Source organism: Ylistrum balloti, unplaced genomic scaffold (genome assembly GCF_031769215.1).
Source record: "Ylistrum balloti isolate Yb309-2 unplaced genomic scaffold, AGI_CSIRO_Ybal_v1 Utg370360, whole genome shotgun sequence".
NCBI classification, from domain to species: domain Eukaryota; kingdom Metazoa; phylum Mollusca; class Bivalvia; order Pectinida; family Pectinidae; genus Ylistrum; species Ylistrum balloti.
This window is the reverse complement of record NW_026782255.1, coordinates 35,781-47,132: the sequence shown is the minus strand read 5'-3', so window position 1 is coordinate 47,132 and position 11,352 is coordinate 35,781.

Here is an 11,352-nt window from a genome sequence, read left to right as displayed (position 1 = left end):
TGCAATATCAATCTGATGAAATATTTGGCTAGTGGCATGCTTGAACGAAATATTTATAATATGCTTGGTGGTAAGATCTTCCGACAGACTATTGGCATACTTATGGGAACTAACTGCACAAAATTGTCCGCGAACTGTTAAAATCAGTGTAAGTAGATCTATTGGGCTATATTTGTCCACGAAATCGAATGGCGACGAATTATCATCGCTTTGACAAAAAAAAAAAAAACAAAACAAAACAAAAATCCCCGAAAATTCAGCCCAACGAAAAACATGATATTACAGTAAATGTGGAGACCCCTGGAAAAAAGATTATGGTATGTGAGAGTCTTTTGTCGCATCGTCAGAACTACAATCTTAGTTACCTTACTTTCTCAAATGAGGTTTGGTTTTGGATTTACACTTTTTAATGTTCGATGTCTTCCTATCTATGCGGGGTGAGTGTTCTTGGGAGGCTGCAATATGTCCGTGAAAGCCTACTTGTGATAGTGTTTAACTGAAGGCGAACTGGGGTATACTGCAGAAGACCTCAACAGGACATCTCTCTTAAAGCAACAGTTTTATTTTTGTTATCTCACCGACAAAGATTTGAACAAGCGTTGCTGATTTTCGCCAAAATAAGCACTAAGATATTTTACCATCCTTATCCATGTGATGCCCGCGTATCAATTTTCTTTATTTTTATTCGACCCTTTAGTATATTTGTTTTATTCCTTCGGTTTTGTCCTTATTTAATTTCAATGCGGACACCTTTTCCGCTTGTTTTACTTTTTCCCCACATCCTTACACCTCATGAACAATGTCGTATCATCAACAGAGACATTTTACATGTTTATTCTTTATTCTGACACCATAAACATCTACTGCTGCAGAATGTGTTTTACATGACTAAAATCCCGCGGCTATGACAAATAATAAATAAGAGAGGAAACATCCGTATTTTACATCAAGATTCATCCTATGATATCTATGTCTAATGTTTAACTCAATTCATGAACGATACCCCAAACCCAAAGTTGTTCTAACTGCCAATCATAAATTCTCACTCAATTGTATTAAATGTTTTTGAAAAATCTAAAAACCACACACACACAAACACACACACACACACAAAAGAAAGAAAGAAAGAAAAGAAAATTGATGCAAGAATCAATGTTAAATTTCTCCGAGAAGTAAATCGTGCTCTCGAAACAAAAGCGATGAGTATCTACTGTTTTTACCGCAGATTTCCTCCTGAAGTTCTAAACCCTTTCTTTTAAAGATTATTCAAAGGACACACAGGTGAATAGCACCTTTTAGTTCAAATGTAAGGTACAGTTTAGTTAGCCATTGTATTAAACTGCATCATGAAGCAGTTTTGTCCTTCTAAACCTCGGGGAATAATTGCACACCAGCAGTACCTAACACCCGCAATCTCGCAGATGGTTCAAAAGACACACACGAGATTAACACCTCTTCCAACTTTTTAGGCTTTAGCACAATGAAGTTGTGTTTTCACTAATCTAAAATTTGGTTCTACAGTATGCGGGAGAGTTACTGCCTACTTTTCATGACAATTTTTCGAAATGTTATTTAAATTTTTTTCTGAATGTCAGTTTTATCAGAGGTTATTTGGTACAGTTACCGCCCCCTTTTTTCCTAATTTGGTCATGTCACTAGATCTCTATTAGTTTTCAGCCTATTTGTTTAAGACTTTGTAGGCTTTGTAAAAATGGTATGATACTTTGGTTTCTTGAACGGTAAGATTTAAAGGTTTCTGAAAGAGTTATTGCCTCTTCTCCTTTTTTGTTGGTCTTTTAATCTAGCAGGAAATCTTCCTCAGATTTTTACCGTTTCCGTTGGCTTTATAACCATCACATGAAATTGCGTTTTATGGAAGTGTTATTTCCTTTGTTTTTTCCGATATCTTCGCCTTCAGTTTTAACCAATTTCGTTTGTAGACTTTAATACCTGAACAATAGGTTTAAGTAGCAGCACTTTATTTCAAAAATATTTAAAAATAAATAAACACTCTTTTTTTAAATTTTAATTTTCTAATCTCTTAAAAATATGATATACAATATTTTTTCCTTAAAATATAGCTCTGTTCTAACATTTTATGTTTTCACTTCAGATGAAAAGTCATTAATATTTTTTTTTGGCATGAGACGGGCGTATATTTAGGCTTAAGCATGTCTCGGCCAGCCCACATAACGCAAATCCTTCCTCACGTTGGCTTGCGCTGAACTACAGGCCAATAGTGAGGCAGTTTCAATGGAGATATCAGGCAAGAAATATTTCAAAAATGAGAAAAGATTAACTTCTTAAATAAGATGGACATCGCTTTTCTCTTATCTCATGGCGCATAAGGATTTATGATATAATATTTTATTATGGTGATGAAGATAGTGATCTTTCAAAACTGTCGCAATAGACTTACCAATAAGTCTTAATTCCCTATTTCCACTATTCATGCATTCAAACAAAGACAACATATGTTAACAATATTAATATAAACACAAATACGATGAAATTAGGGCAAAATAACATCAATCGACAGATTTATACGCATACTTCAAAGATACAAGGAGAATAAGATCAACTAATCTGGAAAGCTTAATGTCTTCTGCTTCATGAACGAAACCAACTAATTTGGTAAATAATCCTACTTCAAATAAATGGGAAACAGCTGTAGAGTAGAACACTATAAATCTGCATGTTTTCATGACTACATTAAGGTTATGAAAATCCATGTTTTCATGACTTCATTAGGGTTATGGAAATCCATGTTTTCGTGACTTCATCAAGGTTATGAAAATCCATGTTTTCATGACTTCATTAGGGTTATGAAAATCCATGTTTTCATGACTACATTAAGGTTATGAAAATCCATGCTAGAATTTAAAAGATTACTGATTCTATGTAATATCCAACATGATACAAACTAGTTATGAATATAGCTGCATATAATGCGTTGATTGTGCTTCGGTTGGTCAGATTTATGACGAGAAATGACCTCTCCCAACTGGTCATTAATCAGTGTGATTAATTACCTGGATAGGGACTATCACGGCAGTTACTCTATCTATAGTATCAATTATTAATAAAATGCTTCGTCAACCACAACCTTTGAAGAGTCCGTCAAGCTATGTCAACATACCAGGTAAAATAATTATTCAAATAATTTGTTTAATTTCCTTTGCATTAATAAACTGTTCGCTATATAATTTGCTTATAGTAAATATTTTGAATCACGCATGCAGTTTCAGTATTTTGTGTTTTTCACATTGAATATTTTGCACAGGATGTGATAATACGTTATGATCTTCCAGTCGGTTCTGTAGTCATAGAGATCAAACACATCGTAACCAACTGACTGTTGTGATATTATAACGTAATAAATATTTATATCATAACGCACATGGGGTGTTAATAGTACTAGTTCAAAAAGATATAAATAGCTCTTTTATATATGTACTATAAGCAGGCGACATTAACCCTCATCACATGCTTAACTGTTATCCAAACTATCTCTGATCAATAAAAAACACTAAAGAATCCTTGGTCGTGTTGACGCTTTCCCAGTCTCTACAGTGTTAGTTGTACAGAGCGCCGCCTATGTATATTTCATAATCTGTGGTTCAAAATGGATTTCTCTCTACATTTATATTTCACCTTTTGTCACCTTCAACTGATTTCCCAGAATCCAGTATATCAATTTCTAAACTACATTTAGAACATCAACTGCGGTACGTGTGATATACTAGCAGCGCACTTCCCAATCTAGATTTTGACATTTCCTTCCATGAATCGCCTGGTAGGTTTCAAGGACGAAACAGCTGTATGATACAGTTTATGTGTCTTGTTCAATCTTCAATCACTTCAGACAAAAATTAATAAAGATTGTGTTGCTAAACTACATCTTACCCATCACGATTAATGGTTTCAATTTAAATTCCAATCTCATTAAAATCTAGACCTTCACTTTTAACTACGACAGCTGTTTTGTCTTTCTAGGACTCGTTAATGATGATAAGGGCCTAAATTTTGAAATCAAGGAGACGATTGAGGAAAATCCAAATTGATAGAAAGAAATGTCAAAATCTAGATGGGAAGGTGCATAAGCCCAGTAATTCAATGAATTTCGTATTTTTTATATACCTGATGACTTTAGAAGAATGCCACGTCATGTGTTTATACTGAATCATGTCACTATTCGAATGAATTAAACAGGTTATGGTAAACCTCGGGGACTTAAAGTAAACCAGCAGTGTCTACCACCTGCAATCTTGTGTGTATTCATACGGCATTTCATATACAGGGAAAATCAGTTTCTATACCTCCGGATCGAAAGATCAGGGCATGTTGCTTTTATGCTATTTGTTTGTTTGTGTGTTGTCAACTTAAACCTTGCCCATAACTATTGCAAAGTAAGAGGTAGTTCTTTCATATTTAACCTGTATGTTCTTTTTGACAAGACCTTTCCGATGAAATTGTTGAAACATTTTACCTTAACCGTGACCTTTGACCTACATTTGAAAAAAATCCTTACCACAATGAAGACATAAGTGTTTCACAAAGTGCGCATACTATCAGCACATGCTACAGTTTTAACGGCCCACTTCAGAATATTATTGCAACCGGATTCATTGTGTTTCATAATACATTTTTTAAGAAGGTAAGACGGAGGTCAGTTTGGTTTGGTTCATTTTTGCCTTACGTCTTATTAACAGCCAGGGTCATTTAAGAACGTTTCAGGTACGTGTGAGAGAGGAAACTTGGAGTTCCAGGAGAAAAAAAACACTGACCTGCGGTCAGTAACTATCGACCACCTCACGTATCTCGCGACCCAGATGTGGAGGGCTAGTTATAAAGACGGTCAGACGACTTAACCAGATGTTTGGTTTAGAACCTTGTTTAAAATACTTGATACCGAACAGAATTGTCAATGGTTTTCGGCAGTATAACCAAGATATACTACAAGTGGCTTCTATTTAATTTGCATATTCAGCCCCAAAGGTGATCATCAATGACATCAAGATGAACTGCGAGACCAGAAAGTTCAGTGTCAGCTCGTTTAATTTTGAATGTTACTGCAGATTTAATTAACATGTACAGCCAATTGTAGGGTTTTGAGATGTTCAATTGGATGTAAAGAGAGTTCGATCCTTTCGTAATAATTCTCTCCCACAGAGCAAAATAAACGAACAAACCGACAAGACCTTTGAGTCAATAACCTCAAACGCACGATAAAGCCCTCAAAACGACAGCTTAGGATGCGGTATAAAAATGCTTCCTGCGTCATTTCATCTTATTTCAGTGTGATGGTACTATAAAAGCGATAATCACTGATAAGTTAATGTGTAAGGTAAGTAGGTGATATTAGACATTATCTGGTTAATATGAAATTTAAGGTAATATGCGACATATCATACATCATAAAGCATGGAACAGAATATATGACCTTTATATTAAAGACGTTAATGGACAGACGTGGATAAGATAAACTTAATGATGACAGTTCATGTATGTACAAATTTCTGTTGTACAAAATACTGAGTAACAATGTATAATGTATAAATAAATTCCATAAACGTACAGATTTTAGCAATAATTTTATTTTAATGTTTTCCTAACTAAACTAATTGCACTTTCTGTAAGTTATATACACAGCAATTCCTGCTGTACCGCTAATTCATCATTGCGCTAATTAGAAAATAACAGATACGCTAAAAACGTTTAAGCGTCAAATTCAGCACGTTTATGGTACATTCGGGATACAGGTGATCGAAATATGAGTGTTGAAGACATTTTAAGTAAGCAAGCATGAAGACGAAAAAATTATCTCGATCAAACCGACAACTGCAATCTTCTAGTTTATGCAGAACGAAAATATGGAATACAATGTCATGTAAAGTGATTATTTATAAGAATAACACTTCAAAATTGCTTTGTCTTAAATAATGGATTGCAATTGCAAAACGAGCATTAAGAGAATCTATAATGTATCTATAATGACAAGTTTCATGAATTCTGTAATTCACGGTGTAAAGTGTGACGCATCACTGATCATTCTTGACGTATTGGTTGAGTGAAGAATCTTGTAAAATGTAAGAATAATTTTATTTCTGATGTCTGCAACGAATAGAACTGTGATTTTCCTTTCTTAAAGTGTAACAATCTTCCACACGAATGAATGTGTATGTTAATTGGAAATCTAACTTTTACTTAAATAATGGTATTGTTTGTTCTACATTAATTGGTTTTCATGATGAAAACGACATGGAAACAACCGTGGCCATAGGGGAATACAGGGTTGTTTTCTTTATGTTCAAAGCACACAACATTGTGATCGAGAGTTTTCTTTCTTTCTTTTTTTTTTTTTTGTTTGACTTTGACATTTACAGTCATTTTTGACGCCGCTGGTAGGCTTTAAGTCCCAACGGTTGATCTTAGCATGCATCTCACGTAGGGACTAGAGCACCTCCAAAACTATTTCGACCAATACTGAATACATTTCCTTTTATAAGAATGTTTGATTTGCACTGCAATATCTCATTCTAATCTGAAGCAAAGCCTTCAAGTTGAATTGGGGATAACATCTTGAAAATGTCTAACCACTGGTGACACTGCAGACTCTTTTATGTCATTAGGAACAGGAATTTCAACTGGGGCCATATTTCTATAACATTAGCGACGTCGTGTTCAGACGACTCTATACAAAGTTTAGACTGGGTGAATACGGATTGGCTTAGACAGAGCAAAGTAACATACCAAGATAATTAAAAGTATTGAATTTGAAAATAACCTTACGTCACTACTAGACGGCATAATTCAATGTATTGTCAGTTGATGCATAATGTCGGAATTAAGTCATCGCCATACCCAGAAAGATGGGCAGATATCTATTATTGGTATTTACACATAGACCATTACATGATCGTTTTCGCCATCACATGCTTACCCACCCCCCACCCCACCCCTCAGAGAAAGGGTATATTCACCCTCAGAGAAAGGGTATATTCACCCTCAGAGAAAAGCTATATTCACCCTCAGAGAAAAGCTATATTCACCCTCAGAGAAAGGGTATATTCACCCTCAGAGAAAGGGTATATTCACCCTCAGAGAAAGGGTATATTCACCCTCAGAGAAAAGCTATATTCACCCTCAGATAAAGGGTATATTCACCCTCAGAGAAAGGGTATATTCACCCTCAGATAAAAGCTATATTCACCTTCTGAGAAAAAGTTATATTCACCCTCAGAGAAAGGGTATATTCACCCTCAGAGAAAGGGTATATTCACCCTCAGAGAAAGGGTATATTCACCCTCAGATAAAGGGTATATTCACCCTCAGATAAAAGCTATATTCACCCTCAGAGAAAAGCTATATTCACCCTCAGAGAAAGGGTATATTTACTCTCAGAGAAAAGCTATATTCACCCTCAGAGAAAAGCTATATTCACCTTCAGAGAAAAAGTTATATTCACCCTCAGAGAAAGGGTATATTCATCCTCAGAGAAAGGGTATATTCATCCTCAGAGAAAAGCTATATTCACCCTCAGAGAAAGGGTAGCTATATTCACCCTCAGAGAAAAGCTATATTCACCCTCAGAGAAAAGCTATATTCACCTTCAGAGAAAAGCTATATTCACCCTCAGAGAAAGGGTATATTCACCCTCAGATAAAAGCTATATTCACCCTCAGAGAAAAGCTATATTCACCCTCAGAGAAAAGCTATATTCACCCTCAGAGAAAAGCTATATTCACCCTCAGAGAAAAGCTATATTCACCCTCAGAGAAAGGGTATATTCACCCTCAGAGAAAGGGTATATTCACCCTCAGAGAAAAGCTATATTCACCCTCAGAGAAAGGGTATATTCACCCTCAGAGAAAGGGTATATTCACCCTCAGAGAAAAGCTATATTCACCCTCAGAGAAAAGCTATATTCACCCTCAGAGAAAGGGTATATTCACCCTCAGAGAAAAGCTATATTCACCCTCAGAGAAAGGGTATATTCACCCTCAGAGAAAAGCTATATTCACCCTCAGAGAAAAGCTATATTCACCCTCAGAGAAAAGCTATATTCACCCTCAGAGAAAAGCTATATTCACCCTCAGAGAAAAGCTATATTCACCCTCAGAAAAGCTATATTCACCCTCAGAGAAAGGGTATATTCACCCTCAGAGAAAAGCTATATTCACCCTCAGAGAAAAGCTATATTCACCCTCAGAGAAAGGGTATATTCACCCTCAGAGAAAGGGTATATTCACCCTCAGAGAAAAGCTATATTCACCCTCAGAGAAAAGCTATATTCACCCTCAGAGAAAAGCTATATTCACCCTCAGAGAAAGGCTATATTCACCCTCAGAGAAAAGCTATATTCACCCTCAGAGAAAAGCTATATTCACCCTCAGAGAAAGGGTATATTCACCCTCAGAGAAAAGCTATATTCACCCTCAGAGAAAGGGTATATTCACCCTCAGAGAAAAGCTATATTCACCCTCAGAGAAAAGCTATATTCACCCTCAGAGAAAGGGTATATTCACCCTCAGAGAAAAGCTATATTCACCCTCAGAGAAAAGCTATATTCACCCTCAGAGAAAAGCTATATTCACCCTCAGAGAAAGGGTATATTCACCCTCAGAGAAAAGCTATATTCACCCTCAGAGAAAAGCTATATTCACCCTCAGAGAAAAGCTATATTCACCCTCAGAGAAAAGCTATATTCACCCTCAGAGAAAGGGTATATTCACCCTCAGAGAAAGGGTATATTCACCCTCAGAGAAAAGCTATATTCACCCTCAGAGAAAGGGTATATTCACCCTCAGAGAAAGGGTATATTCACCCTCAGAGAAAAGCTATATTCACCCTCAGAGAAAGGGTATATTCCCCTCAGAGAAAAGCTATATTCCCCTCAGAGAAAAGCTATATTCACCCTCAGAGAAAGGGTATATTCCCCTCAGAGAAAAGCTATATTCACCCTCAGAGAAAGGGTATATTCACCCTCAGAGAAAGGGTATATTCACCCTCAGAGAAAAGCTATATTCACCCTCAGAGAAAGGGTATATTCACCCTCAGAGAAAGGGTATATTCACCCTCAGAGAAAAGCTATATTCACCCTCAGAGAAAGGGTATATTCACCCTCAGAGAAAAGCTATATTCACCCTCAGAGAAAAGCTATATTCACCCTCAGAGAAAGGGTATATTCACCCTCAGAGAAAAGCTATATTCACCCTCAGAGAAAGGGTATATTCACCCTCAGAGAAAGGGTATATTCACCCTCAGAGAAAAGCTATATTCACCCTCAGAGAAAAGCTATATTCACCCTCAGAGAAAGGGTATATTCACCCTCAGAGAAAGGCTATATTCACCCTCAGAGAAAAGCTATATTCACCCTCAGAGAAAGGGTATATTCAGAGAAAAGCTATATTCCCTCAGAGAAAGGGTATATTCACCCTCAGAGAAAAGCTATATTCACCCTCAGAGAAAAGCTATATTCACCCTCAGAGAAAGGGTATATTCACCCTCAGAGAAAGGGTATATTCACCCTCAGAGAAAAGCTATATTCACCCTCAGAGAAAAGGTATATTCATTCAGAGAAAAGCTATATTCACCCTCAGAGAAAGGAAAAGTATATTCACCCTCAGAGAAAGGGTATATTCACCCTCAGAGAAAGGGTATATTCACCCTCAGAGAAAGGGTATATTCACCCTCAGAGAAAGGGTATATTCACCCTCAGAGAAAAGCTATATTCACCCTCAGAGAAAAGCTATATTCACCCTCAGAGAAAAGCTATATTCACCCTCAGAGAAAAGCTATATTCACCCTCAGAGAAAGGGTATATTATATTCACCCTCAGAGAAAGAGAAAAGCTATATTCACCCTCAGAGAAAAGGGTATATTCACCCTCAGAGAAAGGGTATATTCACCCTCAGAGAAAGGGTATATTCACCCTCAGAGAAAGAGAAAAGTATATTCACCCTCAGAGAAAGGGTATATTCACCCTCAGAGAAAGGGTATATTCACCCTCAGAGAAAAGCTATATTCACCCTCAGAGAAAGGGTATATTCACCCTCAGAGAAAGGGTATATTCACCCTCAGAGAAAGGGTATATTCACCCTCAGAGAAAAGCTATATTCACCCTCAGAGAAAGGGTATATTCACCCTCAGAGAAAGGGTATATTCACCCTCAGAGAAAAGCTATATTCACCCTCAGAGAAAGGGTATATTCACCCTCAGAGAAAGGGTATATTCATCCTCAGAGAAAGGGTATATTCACCCTCAGAGAAAGGGTATATTCACCCTCAGAGAAAGGGTATATTCATCCTCAGAGAAAAGCTATATTCACCCTCAGAGAAAGGGTATATTCACCCTCAGAGAAAGGGTATATTCACCCTCAGAGAAAAGCTATATTCACCCTCAGAGAAAAGTTATATTCACCCTCAGAGAAAGGGTATATTCACCCTCAGAGAAAGGGTATATTCACCCTCAGAGAAAAGCTATATTCACCCTCAGAGAAAGGGTATATTCACCCTCAGAGAAAGGGTATATTCACCCTCAGAGAAAGGGTATATTCACCCTCAGAGAAAAGCTATGTTCACCATCAGAGATAGGGTATATTCACCGTATGACTTTCTCAAGAAACTCATGAAATGCCGTGGTAATTGTCCAATAAGTCGAACAAACAGTCCTTGACAGTATCCAAATATGGCATGTCCTTTTACAGGTTCTCAGCTTTGACGAACCGTTACATATACCATCCAATCACCACTAGATGATATATGATATATAATTTCTTTTGGGCCTAAACTAGTCGGTCTATGATCAAGTATCAAGTGATTATGTGCAATCAAATCCATGTGTCCAGTTTATGACATTTCAGTATATAATCATAGAATATATATATAGTCTATTTATAAGGTCGATGTATATTCATATTTCACAGACGTAAACAAGTACACGTATTGTAACTAACCTTCAATTTCTGAATGCTTACTCACAAATGAAAAGCAATCTATCTTATAATCATGGTATTTAGAACACTTACCGAACAGTCACTTTCGATTTCTTCAGATACAGCATACGATACGTGGGAGTAGACATCAATCAAACAATACTTGCCCTTCTAAAACAAAAACATCAATGAAATTAAAGATGACGAATAATAAAACGTAAGCGTGACGTGACAGGTAAAAAGTGTTGCGGTTATTTGCTTTAATATCTAAAAAGAGTTAAAAGCAAGAAAAAAAAAGCATAAAGTGTACAAGAAATTAAACCAGTAATAATCCATCATAATTCACCTAATTTATTTAATCAGCTTAAAAACTAATTTACAATTGATGATTACCTAAGGAATGCAAAAATTTTCGT